Genomic DNA, 16,546 nt, shown 5'->3' on the forward strand with positions numbered 1-16,546 from the left:
AGACAAGTAATGCATGCTGATCTTGAAGGACCGTTAATATATATTAAACAAAGGGAACACGTATCATGGAACAACTAACGTGGTGCTACCAAAACAAACACCCTCCACTCAATCTACCATATCACTACAGGAGAGACGACATCAAAAAGCTACCTTTACTTTACTTTCTTTGTGCTGAATAATTTTTCAGATGTGTCTATAGCCACAAATATTTTTTTCACTTGTAGACAGTAGGTTTTTTTTTTTGCTTTATGTGTTAACGGTCACATTTAAAAAAGGAAATTAACTCTTGCAAATATGTATGTTCAGTGCTCACCATTGCTCATGAAAATGGTATTTATACATCCAGATTTGGTAGCTAGATTCTAATGCTCCAAACTGCATGGAAAAAATGTAATGTGAATCTATAATTGCAATTCAAGGATGAGATGAGACCACTTCTTCCCTGTTTCTAAATGTACAAGGCCAGATATTTAGCTGGTGTAAGTGAGTGTAGCTCCACTGGTTACAGATAAGCTGTGCTTACGTACAACAGTTGAGGATTTGGCTCACAATATTAAGTCTAAAGATACATCGCACTTTCAATCAGTATGTTGCTCCTTCCCTCTGCATCTGTGTTGCCTCACCTTGCATACAGCCAACAATCTAAAATACGGAATTGTGGCAATTAAATAATTGCTCTATAAATAAAACTTCTGAGGCTTGTAAAAGAAACATAAGAGTCAAGACCGGAGAAAGCTTCTGATCTAGAAATAAAGAATGCAATTAAGTATGAAGGGCGGAGGAAGAGAAGAAATAACAGCAACACCAAGTCCTGCCTGAGAAATGGAATAAATGAAAAGAATACAAAGTAAGACTGTGAAGCTGCCTAAGGGGGAAAACAAAGCAGAAATAGAGCAAGGTAATAGATTTGAAGCACGTATTAAAGAAAAGTAAAATGGGTTCAAAGGAGAAATTACGAAAGAGCAAGGGAAGGCTGTGAAGCTTCATCTCTGCCAAAAGAAATGTGTCCTTGAGACCATTATTAATTTTGGGGAATGACAGTTTTATTGTGCTCTGTCCTTGTGTTTTCCTGAATGTGGTATAAAGACCACTTGCATGGTATCCAGAAATTCAACGTGAATCCTGAAAAGAAAAAAATGGATTTCTGATCTTAATACTATTCTTTACTGAGCATCAATTCAAGAGATTCAGGGTTTGAGGGTGGGGTGGAGGTGTTGTGTGTATTTAAAGTTTATCCCAGCTCTGGTGCTTGCATTGGACAGAGTAACGATCATATGTCTTTAGTCAACAGAGGAAAGCTTCTCTTAGAGTGATCTTTATAAAAAAATTCCACTTCAATCTTTCTCTCCAGTCTAAGTTTCATAGATATCCTCTCAACATCCAGGACTTTAATTCTTCAGTTTCAGAAAGTATGGCATATGTACAGCCCCAAAAATGCCTATATAAATCTGTCAGCACACAGCTGTCATGTGCTTTCACAAAGGGAAAGATGACATTGGCTACAGCAATGTGTCATGCTGGGGGGAATTGGGTATGGTGGCTGTCATTTGACTAAATGATGGGGGCGGGGAGGTCTTAAGTAAGGAAAGAGGTATGTGAGAAACTCTGGTTTTAGCTCTGTATGTTGAATGGGAAATAATTCTAGTAACCCCATGGTATTCCTTGACTTCTGAATGGTGGGTGACCCCTGTACTCTGTAACCTGGTAGATGGGAGAGGAGTAAATGTATTTCATTAAGTTTTTCCTATCACAACCCCTTATAGCACTTGATCTTAACTTAAAACAAAAGCTCAACAAAGCTAAGAATTGATTTTGTTTCACTGTGATTATGGTGGCCATCCCCTTTCCTAAGAGCACCCCTTTTTAGTGCTAGTCCCAAGATGTGAAGTTCTGATCCACATCTGAACTCTTCCCCGCTCCAGCCCCATCCCTGCAAAAAAAAAAAAAAAGTTTGAGGAAGTTTTGAATACAGTGTCGCAGTTTGACCTCGTTTATAGCTCTTCCATACTGACATTTTTATCTTTTTTTTTATATATTACAGAATGACAATCTGTTGATTAAAAAGATGTACTTTAAGTAATCTTTGTCATAAATACCTGATCCAATATGGGAAGAGGCGATTGTACATTCTAATATTTTGCTGTGATATTATACTGAACCTCATAGAGATAGTTCTGTCAAGTGATGCTTGCTGAAGCTGTGAAACTAGCCAGAAACTATATAAGGTTTCTGTTTAGGCATACATTTGCAATATAAATGTATAATAAATTTCACAGCCCCATAGTTTGCAGAATGCAAGGTGGCTTGGAGCACAGAGAGACCCAATCATTCTGAGTTTCCTTATGAAGCCAAGCTCATGTACATGGCATTGACAAAGTAATGAGATTTTTTTTCCCCCTTCACAATATAGGATGGTACTATGTTCTGAAGTTTAATAAATACTTTGATTAAAACCAGACCAGCCATCTCAATTCTTCTCCCTCGGGGTTACTGTCATTGCATTTTTCATGTTTGCAGCCTTAGATATTTCATTTTAAAATAGGACACGTTTCTTAAGAATGCGAGTGATTTTTGTATGCTTGCAAGTGACTAACTTCTCTAATTTAGGGGCTTCATCCCCAATATGTGTCACAACATTATGTAACCTGGAAAACAGTTTACCTCAAATATAAACCTGAGTGCATTAGCAAATTCTCTAATACTTGTTGCAATACACATCAGAGAGTGCATAAACTTTATGGACCTGATCTTCGGCTGGTATAGAGGGGTAGTTCCATTGACTTCGATGGAACTACACCAGATTATACAAGTTTAGAATCTGGTGCTACCACTCAACCAGTAAAATAAAAATAATTCTATAAATGTTTTTTTTTTGTTTGTTTGGTTTTTTTCCCCCTGAGGAAGTTGGAAGGAAGAGCATTGCTTCTATTGAGCTATGTCTACATGAGGCTTGAAACTTTGTTTTTAAATAGAAATGCTTTTAATTTAATTTGGGTTGCAGTTCTGAGTCCCGATGACTTTGAGACGATTCTGTTGGATGAAATTCTAATGGAAACCTGAGTTAAATCAGGATACTTAAAATCCAAGCGGGCGTGAAATAGGGTTGACTGTTTTTTTTTTCCTTTAAGCCTTGGCTTTCTGCAGGAGATAAAACTAAGAGGCTGCTATCACTGTGGTATAATGTTAACTGAACAATGCTAACCTTAACTTGGTCAAGTTCTGCATCACAAATCTCAAAGTTAGAACGAATTCAATGGAGCAAACTATTATTTAGGCCTCGTCTACACTAGCAAGTTTGTGCGCAGTAAAGCAGCTGTAACTCCTGAAGTGTATATACTGCCAAGCCACTTAGTGCGCAGATGCAGTGCTCTAAAAAAACCACCCCGACGAGAGGCATACAGCTTTCTTTGCTGGGGCTACAGTGCTGCGGTGCCAGTGTAGACACCGTGGTCATTACAGTGCTGCAATTGGCCTCCGGGAGGTGTCCCACAATGCCTGTTCTCGCCTCTCTGGATATTGGTTTGAACTCTACTGCCCTGCCCTCAGGTGACCAACCATCATCTCCACCCCATACATTCCTTTGCAGGTTTGAAAGTCCCCTTCCTCTTTGCTCAGTGATGTGTGCAGTGGTCTCAGCGCATTCCAGGTGGCCATGCCTGCTCCACACACCAGACAATCCTCCACTTGAAGCAATGCCAAGCTGCTGGACCTCATCAGCATTTGGGGAGAAGAGGCTGTCCAGTGCCAGCTGCGCTCCAGCTGTAGGAATTATGATACCTATGGACAGATTTCACGATGCATGACAGAAAGAGGCCATGACCAGGACACACTGCAGTTCAGGGTCAAAGTGAAGGAGCTGTGGAACGCCTACCACAAGGCGCGGGAGGCAAACTGCTGCCTCAGTGCTGCACCCATGAGCTGCCGGCTCTACAAAGCGCCGGACGCGATACTTTGGGGTGACCCCACCTCCACTGTGAAGGACCCTGTGGATACTTCATTGACTTGCATGCCAATTGAGAGTGGACCGAGCCAGAAGGAGGCAATCTCGGACTAAGAGGGGGAGGGGGACCCATGGGCAGAGGATGACTCAGAGGCCAGAGATGCATGCAGTCAGGAGCACTTTTTTACCCTGGAGGAGCCTAGCCAGTCACAGCAGTCAGATCTTGGTGAAGCACAAACAGAAGAAGAGGCCTCTGGTAAGTGGATCTAATTTTGGGAATTGCTGAAGCAAGTTGTTGGGGGCAGGAGGGTTGCAGAGAGCAGGCTTGTCTCCCAACTCATGCCTAGTCTGAACAGCGGAACAGGCTGTTGATACACTCCCTCACTTCATGGGAATCTCCCTCAGAGAACTCCAGGAAACTCTTGTGGAGATACTGGGCAATCCGCTGCTGCAGGTTCCTTGGCAGAGCTGCTTTGTTTCTTGCCCCATTAACGGTAACTTTCCTGTGCCACTCTGCCATGACGGGTGGGGGGGACCATTGCTGCACATGGGCTAGTCGCATAGGCACCAGGCGGAAGCCGCAGGCTTGGAGAAGACCCTCCCTTGATTCCCTGCTCACTGTCAGCAGCGAGATATCTTCCATAATGATCACCTCCTGCGGAAAGCGTGGGGACAGGAATGATTATCAGGCCCACCCTACAGTGCTGGCTCCAAGTGTCCAAGAGCCACACGCCCAGTGTACAACAGGGTCCAGGAACACTGATTTACCCTGCCTCTGTGGCTACTCACCATTTTGGGGGTCTGGTGGCTCATGCGTGCTTGCCTGGGGTCAGCCAGTTAGTGACAGGTGTGAGAGTACTGGTTCAGTTTTAAAGCACTTTATCAGTGTTGTCTGTATTGCAAACAATACTGTGTCTGTAAAATGTTGCATTTAAACTTCACAGAGATGACCTTGGGAGCACAGCTTCCCTCTTTATCGGCGGCAGAATGGCTGTGCAGAATTAGAAAGCGTCCAAGAAGAACTAAGAAGGACTTTATGCGGGAAGTTATGATGCACTCTGCCGCTGAGAAAAAAGAATTGAAGGAGTGGCGGGACAGCGAGAAGAGGGACCGAAAGGAGAATGCGGCACACCAGAAAGAAGCCACGGAGCGGCTCTTAACAGTTATGGAGCGCCAAGTGGACACACTCCAGGTGACACTAGCTCTTCAAACTGAGCAGCTCCACGCCCGTCCTCCCCTGCAGCCCATGTCACAAAACTCTTTCCCATGTGCATCCCCCCACAGCCTCCCCCCAACACCACCAACACACTGTTATCAACCTCCTGGCTCCACTCTCTACCCACAGCATTCCACTCCTCCCTCCTCACAGTCCAGCAGTGTGGATTCCCAATACCCACTGCACTCAACACCCATCCCTCTTCAGTTTGTCCCCGCTGAAGTACAGCACCCGCTGCATCGTACTCCAAAGGAGAAGGTTGGGTATGATCCCTGGACATACACAAATTGGTAGCCGTCCCGGGACCCCTCCTCCTCTTGAGACCTTCCCTTTCCCCATCCCCCTCCCTGCTGATTTGTTTCGTTTGACTCTCTCATCTGGTCATTGTCGTTCAATAAAAAAATTGTGTGTGGTTTGAAAGCAATCTTTATTGTATTAAGTGAAAGCAAAAAGAGTACTGCAAAGCAACATACAATTATGTTAAGGCCCCTTCTTGCATCATATGCACCAATCACCTCCTAACATTACAAGCACTGCAATCCCAAGCATAGCAACAAATATTCATGGCTTTCAACTTTCAAATTGCTGCCTCAAGGCATCCTCTATCCTTATGGCCCACGGTGTGCCCCTCTAACAGCCCTGGTGTCTGGCTGTTCAAACTCAGCTTCCAGGCGCTGAGCCTCTGTGGTCCAGCCCTGAGTGAAGCTTTCACCCTTCCCTTCACAAATATTATGGAGCGTACAGCATCCGGCTATAAGCATCGGAATATTATCATCGGCCATGTCCAGCTTCCCATACAGGCATAGCCAATGGGTTTTTAATTGGCCAAATGCACCCTCCACAGTTATTCTGCACTTGCTCAGCCTGTTGTTGAACTGCTCCTTGATGCTGTCAAGTTGCCCCGTGTATGACTTCATGAGCCGTGGCATTATGGGGTAGACGGGGTCTCCCAGGATCACAATGGGCATTTCGATTTCCCCTACGGTGATCTTTTGGTCAGGGAAGAAAGTCCCTGCTTGCATCTTTCCAGACCAGCCTGCATTAATGTCTGTGACAATGATCCACAAGCTCCTGGAGAACCATTCAGAAATACCCCTTGCGATTAACATACTCAGTGGCTAGGTGGTCTGGTGCCAGAATTGGAATGTGTGTGCCATCAATCACCCCTCTGCAGTTAGGGAAGCCCATTTGTACAAAGCCACCCACAATGTCACACACATTCCCCAGAGTCACGGTCTTTCAGAGCAGGATGCGATTAATGGCCCTGCTCACTTCCATCAACACCACTCCAATGGTTGACTTTTTCCCACTCTGAACTGGTTAGCAACCAGTTGGTGGTAGTCTGGAGTAGCCACCTTCCACAGTGCAATTGCCACGTGCTTCTCCAGCAAGAAGTCGGCAGTTCTCAATCTCGTGTTCTTGCACCGCAGGGCTGGGGTGAGCTCATCACACAGTCCCATGAATGTGGTTTTCCTCACGTGGAAGTTCTGCAGCCACTGCTTGTCATCCCAGACATGCATCATGATGTGATCGCACCATTTAGTGCTTGTTTCCCGAGCCCAAAAGTGGCGTTCCACTGGTCTGCACCTCTGTGAATGATACAAGCAATCTCATGTTATAGCTACTTTGCATGGTGAGATCAATGTCACACTCCTCTTGCCTTTGTAGTTTAAGGAATAACTCCACTGCCACTCGTGACGTGTTGGTCAGTGCGAGCAGCATTCTGGTCAACAGCTCGGGATCCATTCCTGCAGCCTGAAAGAGGCAGGGCAGGGTGTGCAGTACATAAACCGTTGAAAGATGGCACTAAATGCGGACGGAAGCACAGGGATTGCTGGGATGCGAAGCAATGCATCACAGGGCATTGGGACGGGACCTAGGATGCCCCGCGACCCCTTCTGCCTTCCCACAAGTCTTAGTGGCAAAAGAGAAAGAGGTGCTCTGTGGGATAGCTGCCCAGAGTGCACCGCTCCGAATAGTGCCGCAAGTGTGAACACGCTATTGCGCAGGTAGCTGTCAGTGTGAACACACAACAGCAGTTTTCCTTCGGTGCTTTCTGAGTGGCACTGTAACTGCCGGCGCTGTAACTTTGCAAGTGTAGACGTGCCCTAAGAGTAACAGTAGTTACTGCCAGACAGATGAAGGCATAAAACAATTTAATTTTGCAATATTATACCACGGAGGGTAGATTTCCTTCCGTTTATACTTCAGTTTATGTTGGTAGAGCCACCGATTATGCATTAGGATTTGTAGCTTGGTAAATTATATCTAACAATATGTAACTGCATGCTAGTCTTATTGATATGTGATTAGTCCTATTCTGAACAAGATTATCCCTGGAGCTGATAGGCAATGGATGGATTATCACAAGAAAATTTAATCTGACAAGACTGAAAGGTTTTAAAATCAGACTGAGGTGAAAAGTAAAAGTACATTGGATCTGCTGGATGGAGTTGGCTGGCTTCAACCCTCTGAGTTTGTAAAAGATTGTCTCCATGGGACAATCAAACTGGACATGAAGGAGAATCTCTGATATTTTTTGTGTGAAATGAACCTACCACCTGGCAAGGCGATACGATGCTGGATTTACCCTCTACGCTTGTGACAACTGCTTTAAACCTGATGGACTCTAATGGGGTTACCAGAGTAGTAAGAAAAAAGATGTGTAAGGGAGCAACCCTGCTCCTCTTCCGCACCCTGCTACATCACAGCCCAAAATAGGGAACGCTTTGGCTGCAGTTTAACTGCGAGAGGAACATTCATCTCCCATACTATTTCTAGCAAAACCAAGCCCTCATCTGTAATGGGTCTGGATTCAATTGCACTTATTTAAAGGAAGTGAAAAAAAAATTCTTGACACCTTGATCAAAAACAAGTTTGGGTGAATTTCAGAGGGGAATCTAAGTTGGTGTAACTAATATACCAAGAGGCCTAGAGAGAAATATAACTTCACATCGCTTCTGAACCTGACTGTATAATTCCGAAGACGGACTCAATTTGCTGTGTAATTTGCAAACCCCCTTAAACTAGATGTGTGTAACAAATGTGAAAACTAGCAGTGTGCTTATTGCCCAACCTAGCATTTATCGTTATGAAAGACATTGTTTCCTCTGTTAAATATTTAACAGTAATTCATCTGTTGTTTTTTGTTTTTTCAGAAATAGAACTTTAACAGTTTCATTTCTTCCGTTTTACTTCCCAGGCCTTCATCTTGGGCCAAATTCTGAAGTCCGTATACAGGAAAAATTCCTATTTAGAGCCAGAGTGTTTCTCTTTCTATTTATTTTAAATGGATAAAGACTGAATTAAAAAGTTAAGATGTCAGGATTTGGGCCAGTGCAAACTAGTACTGAATCAAGGCCATTCTGAGGCTTAAAGGGTCACTGTCACCCTTTAAAATAAGTCAACTTTAAAACCTATTTAAAAGATGTTTCAGGTGCCCTTGGGCCTCCTGCCAATTTTTTTGTGGTTTTCATAGAAATATAGGGCTGGGAGGGACTTTAGTAGGTCATCTAATCCAGTCCCCCGTGCTGAGGAAGGATCAAGTGTACGTAGACCATCCCTGGAAGGTGTTTTGTTCTAAAAACCTCCAATGATGGGAATTCCACAACTTTCCTTGCTAGCCTATTCCAGTGCTTAACTATCCTTAGATAGTAAGAAAAACTTTCTAACATGAACCTAAATCTCCCTTGCTGCAGAGTAAGCTCATTACTTCTTGTCCTACCTTCAGTGAACGTGGAGAACAATTGCCCACTGCTCTCTTTATAACAGCCCTTAATATATATGAAGACTGTTATCGGGTTCCTCTGCAGTCTTCTCCCTTCCACCCCGAGTCATTTTTACAGTCACATTTTCTTGTTTAAAAATTATTTTTCTCTTCCCTATTGCTGTGTGAAAGACCACAAAAACAATAGGAGGGAACTAAGTGACTGACTATTAAGGAAGGTCAGTGAACCTGACTATACACAGAGCTCTGTCAAACGTAGAAGGTGGACAAATTGAAAAAGCAGAAAGTATTCTTTTCTCTAATTTGCCTGTTTATAATGATCATAGGTGTTACTTCAGACAACAGTAGGTAACATTTTCAGACAGAGATGTGACTTCTAAACTGATAATGTCTCGCTTGACTCTTCCTCACTTCTCTGTTCACTTCACCCCAAAAAAGTGTTCCAATCAGATGGAGACCTGCTGTTTTATTTCCATTAGTATGATGGAAAATCAGTCTCAGTTCTCCTCCACTGTGGTGTCATATATGTTTTGTAGCATTCAGTTCACAGAATGCCATTTCATTTGGTTTCAAACATCTTAATCAGGTTGTGTCGAATTTTAATGTGCATTTGTTCTCTGTCCAGTTTGACTAATATTTTTGGAGAGACAAGTCTGGAGAAGAAAGATAGAGCACTCAAAGGAGAGAAATAGACAAGACCCTGGAATCACAGACAAAGAAACATGGAGAGGAAGAGAATGAGTGGAGGCAAGATGGAAGGGAGTGGTGTAGGTTAGGGAAGAGAACACCAAGGGAGAGCATTGAAGGACCTTTGACAAATACACCTTGCTAAGATCCATCTCCCTGGTGGCATGAAAATGCAATGCATATATTTTCCAGAGTGGAATATACAGAAGGAAATGATGTGATCATTCAGACTTCCAGCATTTTCATAGAAAAACCCATTTTAAGGGCTTCATACAATTAATTTAAAGTTGGATGAGACTTTTGCATGGTGTCCAGTCTCCTCTCTGAGTGTGCTTATTTAATGAAACATGACCAGTATTGTCCATTGTATCATTGGTGAGAAGTCACAGGCCTTCCTGCTTGGAAGCTCTGCAGAGTAACTTCAGTCAGACACAGAGGCCCTGGTTCTCTATTCCTTTATGCCAGTTTTAGGCCAGTGTAACTTCATTGATGTGACAGGAGTTAAACCAACCAAAACTGATGTGACCAGTGGTTAAAGTAGGTGCTAGTGGCCGGGGTTCGGGGGAGTACAGCTACCTTTGCTAAATGCAGAGGAGAGCTCTCTCTCCCCTTGGCTTAGGAGGAAAACACTACTTTGACTGCTCCCCCTATTGTTACCCCATCATACCTAGTGGTTAAAGTGAAGAATCTGTCTCTGATTCAGAGGCTGTACAGATGTGAAAATAGCAATGGGACACCTGGTAAAATTACTCGTCCTCAAGTGAGTTCAACAGCAATCAATCAGAACTATGTAGTACAAACATTCAAATTAACAGCAAGTTGACTGAGCCCCTGTTAAAAAGAAATATGGTGTAGTTGGATTCTTTTTATTTACCTTCTTATCTTTAAGGCTTTAGGGTTCATAGGGGAAGAGGTGACACACACACTCTCATACACCTCTCTCACAGGGGGCAGGAGCATGACCCACTGACTTGACCCTCCCCTCCTGGTGCTCTTCACCCTCCATGCCTGGCTGGGCCCCTGGGATGGACCTGCCTCTCCTAGTATCTGGCACCACATCTTCCTGAGGCAACACATGGGGAGCGGAGAGCATGCAGGGTCACATGCCCACTACCCCCAGATTTCTGCCAGGGTTCACACCAGAATATGGCCAGCAGCAGCCTTTTGCCACTGGGTGGGAGGGAAGGGACGGGAGCTGCTTCTAGTCGCAGTGGAGGAGGGGAAGGGATTACCTGGCCTGTGTCTTTGCAGAGCTCATCTCTTCCCCCACCCCCACTCCTCTGTGGCTGGAAGCTGCTTGTCCCGTCCTGCATGCACACTGATGAAAGGCAGCTAACACCTCCAGGCTGCTGCTGGCCACCAACATAACACAGCTGCCTCCTGTCCCCTGGCTACAGCACGGGCAGGAAGGGCTTAAGCCTTAAGGATGCATTGTGCACCAGGGCCCAGGGAACCTGACTGCAGGGGCTTCAGCGAACCTGCCCAGAGAGGTGCCTAGGGGACAGAGCAGCCCTGCGCTCCCTGGGGGCAGGACCTAGGGCGCGAGGGTGGGTGGTAAAGAGGGTGCTAAACCCCTGCATGGGGGGCTGCTGTGGAGCCTGCAAGGTGGGGGCGCAAACAGGCTGGAAATCGCTTCCCTGCCCCACTCCAGAGCTTAGCTGAGGGGCAGAGAGACTTCCCCATGCCAGTGCTGTGCGGGGCTTTGGCACATGCAGGGCTCAGCTCATCCTGACCAGCGCCCCGGGCTGGAGGGTCTTGGGCTTTCCAGAGGCAGTGGGGGAAGGAAGGAGCCTGCCGGCCAGGCGGTTGCTGAGCTGAGCACTCTGACCAGGGGCTGGTTCTCCGCAGCACTGGGAGCAGGATGTACCCTGCTGGGGGTTGGGGGGGGAACATAGAGGAGCAGTGGGGCTGGGGGGATTTGAAGGGGTAAAGCAGGGAGTGGACAGCAAGCCGGAGAGCACATAAAAGGCTGATGGGTAGGCAGCAGAAGAGACATGTAACCAGCTGGCGCCTGCCCACACTCACCAGCCACCGCAGCTCGCAGCACATAGCCAGTGCTGGACAGAAACTGGACGGGGGGTGGGGCCCTGCTGGCCGAGAGCCGGCATGCGGTGGGGGCTGCGCTGATGGATGAGTAGGGGGAGCAGCCGGCCCCGCCACCAGTCTTGAACACCCACCCCATCATCGGCCACTGGGCCCCCGCCCCACTCGCTGTTGGTGGGGAGGTGGCTGGTGAGCAGGGATCAGACCAGCAGCAGAACCCTTCAGTATTGATTGCGGGGGGGCGCGGAAGGGTGACAGAAAATATGGGATAATTTGTCTGTTTTTAAGAAAAAGTCTGGGCACCTGCAGAAGGGCTTAAATACAGGACTGTCCTATTAAAAACGGGACGTCTGGTCACCCTAATTAGGGCTTATGATTATACTGTCTAAACTACTTACTGACAAGATGCTACTAAATAAACTCTCTTCACTTCAGTGATTAATATTGTTTCATACCGACATCTCCAATCACTCCTCTGGAAAAGCTTCAGGTCACTCCTGATGTTTGATCCCAGATTTATTGGTCTTCTGTAATAGCTAGCCAAATAACAGATTGTAGAGGTCACCGAACTGATGGTGAACATATCCAGGGAAGCTGAAGGGGAAGAGAAATCATTTGAGAAGTTCTCAGAAAACTGGACTTCAAAACTTCACATTTATTGGCTATAAAAAAAATAATGCCTTCCATTTTGAAGCTCTAATTAAACTTACACTGAAATATACCATGTTATGACAGATTTAGGGCTCAAAGTAAATAGTATGAGGGAAATCCCTCTCCCCCACCCCCAAATCATCCATACTTTCACGTGTCTATAACTTAGCAGTAACTGAACTGTGTGACCTTTTCTGACAGATTAATGGGTTCGACTTCTTCTGGTGGTTATTAGTCATTTTAATCTTATCTGTACAGTGATATAAATTATCAAAAAGTGAGCTGAAGTGCTATAAAATGTTGTAAAAGTGCCAAAAATATTGGAAAAGATGCAGGTAGGCTTGAGAATTGAGAAAGTCAGAATTCTGCAGCATTCAACTTTATCTATTGAAATATTCTGTCAAGCTCCTTTTAGGGTTAGGGCACATGTTTTTTGGGAGGACCTGATTTCTGTTCTTGTTGTGAAGTTCTGCTTTGCTATGGTGACATCTTTGTTACATTATACATTCAAAATCCTAGCTTCAGAGCTCTGGTTTATCTAGGAACTGTTGTAAGCTGTGCTTGCTGAGCCACACAACCTTGTCCACATGAATCTTGCACTCCTTGAGCCAAATGTAGACCTTTTGATTTCTAATGAATGCTCTAATTGAAAAATGCAGAGCTGTGGACTCCAAGTGGTTGCAGACTACTGAAACTAAAGTGATTCTGAATGCATACTGCTATAGTATATTTATATATAACATTAAGACTTACAGAAAACATTAATGCTGGACCCTTCTTTGTGCCACTTCTTGGTTGAGCTACTTCAACAATTCTTAAAAAATGTACTATACATACACACATTGATCACCTTTTACTGCAAGAAGGTGTTGAGGAAAAGATGGGATTTATAATATATTCTGAAGCTTTGGACTAATTTTTCTCGTCTACAATTAAGCTTTATTTTATTTTGTTATGAATCACTGAATTTTCAAATCAAATTTCTCAGTAATCAAGGTCTCTGGTTAGGATGCCTGGTTCTGTAGGGAAGAGATTCATGCTGTGGAATACAAATAGAAGTCCCCATGTGCAATATTTCAGGCATGTGAAGGCCTTATCCATCGAGCAGAATTCACTCCACAATCATTACTGCCCTGCACAATCCCTGAAAATTAGGTGTATCTGCAGTTGAGCAGGCTGTGCACCAGGCCCCAGATCAGTATTCTATGCCTGTTGGGCTAAACCAGGAATCGGCAACCTTTGGCCCGCGGCCAAAGCCGCTGGTGGGCCAGGGTGGTTTGTTTACCTGCAGTGTCTGTAGGTTTGGCTGCTCACAGCTCCCAGTGGCTGCAGTTCGCCGTCCCATCTCTGCTACCGTGCCTTTCTAGTGGTCAATATTTCTCCATAAGTAGAAAGAGACCCTCAGAAATATGAACTGGGTGCACAACACTGATCTTCCTTCACTGCTTTCTTTTACTTAAAAACTAAAATGCAATTATTTATACAAACTTGCTGTCACCGATATGAAACCTAACTATTTCTCAGGAACTGTTGGAGACCATGCAATCTCATGTGCCAGGTAAATATTAAAGAACTGCCAAGGACACCTCTCTGGGGTTATATTTGTTTGTTTCAGAAGTTCATTTTGTACTCTGATGTTTTGCAAATTGCATACTGCTCCCTGGTGTGCTGACCAAACCTAAAGCCATACTTTATATTTCAGAATTGAATTTCTCATGACCTGCTAAAACTAATAATAAAAGATTGCGTGTTTTAGAATTAAATTACTCAGACCCTGCCCAAATTATATTGCACAAATACTTTTAAATTGATTATACTATCTTATATATTAATTTAGATCCCAAAGTTCAGCAGACTGGCTGGCACAGTCGATTAGTGACATTAACCTGTCACTTCTGGAGAATGCTAATTTGAAGCCCTATCCTGGAAATATTTGCTTCTTGACATAGTGTTTATTGCCATGAGTACCATGGGCTTCATTGGGGGAATCATAGCAGCAGTCATGACTGTGGTAGCAAATGTTTTCAGGTTTAAGTCCTTAAATTTACAAATAAGAATCAGTTTCATATTCTGATCTTAGTGGTTAAGTGGACACCTGATCACATCAGAAGTCTCTGCCCAGTGACTTAGAAGAGGAATACAACATTTCTCTAGATTACAGTGAGATATTCTGGCAGAGCTGTGTGGGAAAGCTTTCAGACTACTTGCAAGGAGCCAGGTTCATCTCTGGCATAACTGTTTATTTCAGTGGATTTATGGCCAACTTCGTCTCACTATGTCTGGCTGCAGGTAGTGCTATTAGGGCCTGATCCAAAGTCCACTGAAGTCAATGGGAGTCCCTCCATTGACCCTAATGGAGCAGGCCCTTAATCCTTGGCTTTCGGGAGCAGAGAATGTAACAGAAGAACATTCTAATACAGAAAACATACTTTCATAATGCACAATCATGGGGAAGAGATACACAGGCACGTTTTCAAGTATGCTGTAGATGGTGGTGTAATTCGTAATATAACTACAGGCGACCACATCTTAATTTCTGTAGGAGATTGAAAATACTTTTAACAAAACTACAAATAGACAAAATAGGAGCACTGTTGTGCTTCATCATAAATTTAAAATTACTCCCACTTTTGTGATATTTTCCCCCCTTTTTCTACTGGGTTGAGACCATTTTTAGTTCAATTGTTTTAATTAAATATACATTTTGCTGCATATTTGTAACACCTACATGCCTATACAGTTGTATTGAAACCCTCCAAAAATAATGCTATAAAACACTGCGGAGTCTTGCAAACTGCAGGAGCAAGCCATCATTTTCAGCCCTTTATACTTACAGGCTAAGAGCTTAACAAATAAGTGTTTTTTCTACTGTGTACATGAGCAGCCTTAGAAAAACCTTCATCGATATGTTTTTAATTGCAGTATTTTTTCACAGTCGTCTCTCAAGAATTGCATCTTTCAGTGGCATAAATAATTTAGTTCCAGGGAACTGTTCAGTGCAAGGCTTATTGATTAAATTCACAAACTGGATTTCAAATACTAGTTCAAGATAAGGAGACAATACAAAAAAAAAACTTCTGAAAATTGTGTCACAGATCTGATACAACATTTAAAATGATCCAAGTGTGATAGCCATTGTAGTTATTGAAACCATCAAGTAATGAGCACCATATGCTTTCTTGAAAGGAGTACTGGGGCATGTGGGACTAGGTTTGATTAGCAAAGTCACTGAAGACTCAGGGAGCATATAGCACCAAATGAATAATGGAAATGCTATTTCATCCTAGACAGAAAGGAGTTGAGGTGAGTAGAAGACAAGGCCCAGAACTGTATGTGTTTCCTTTTTAAAAAGGAGATATTTATTCCATATGTGACTTAACAGGGAGAAAAGAGAAAACATTGTGAGTAAAGCACAAAAAGAAAACCTTGGTGGATAAAAACTTCACTTTACTTTTTATTGGAGGGAATCTTTTCATTATTTTTCTGACATCTACAACAATTTTGGAACTAACAATGTGTGTGAAGCACTTGGAATAATATATTTTATATTATGCCCAAGACCAGCCAATCTAGCTGTGACTTCACAGTACTGTCTGTGTTGTCTGTGCCCTAGATACACAGAGATGTTTTTTCCATTGACAATTTATAACTGGGTTCTAAAGCCACTTATGTGCCAGGATTAAAGAGCAAAGTGGCTTTAGAATCCTGGCACAAAGTTACCATGCTGTTGAGCCTAAGCACAGAGCACACAAACAGTACTGTTAAATTCTCTCAGCAGCTTGCTACTTTCATTTGAAAGGGACAAACAAGTTCTGATGCTTCAGCTTACAATTGGCAATCAGATGTTTTGAGCCACCTTCTCTAACATTTGCTTAGTTCATTGCTTCTGTAAACATTCCTGCCTGGGAATTTATCCATTAGAATATTTGTTTAATTTTCCTTTTTAAATTGTCACAGGTTTTAATGGTGGGTGGGTTGGTTTTTTGTTTGTTTGTATTTAAAGGTCTTAATTTAGTAGTAACTGTATCCATGAGACTGGTAAGATATTTGTGCAGGACAAGATAATTTGCCATGTAAGTCTCTTAGATCTGCATTAGGTTCTGGAAGCCTAATTGCATACTGTGAGAGACAAAGTCATTCACCTACTCATTGCTAATGCAGTGAACAAATAGAAAAGTTTCTTAACATAGTAAATTCAGATATAACCAGCATGTTCAGTAGATTTGGTGATCTGGATCATTTTTCTGAGTATGGTTTAGTTTTCATAATTCAACCTAAA

This window comes from Chelonia mydas, chromosome 6 (genome assembly GCF_015237465.2).
Source record: "Chelonia mydas isolate rCheMyd1 chromosome 6, rCheMyd1.pri.v2, whole genome shotgun sequence".
Taxonomy (NCBI): Eukaryota; Metazoa; Chordata; order Testudines; family Cheloniidae; genus Chelonia; species Chelonia mydas.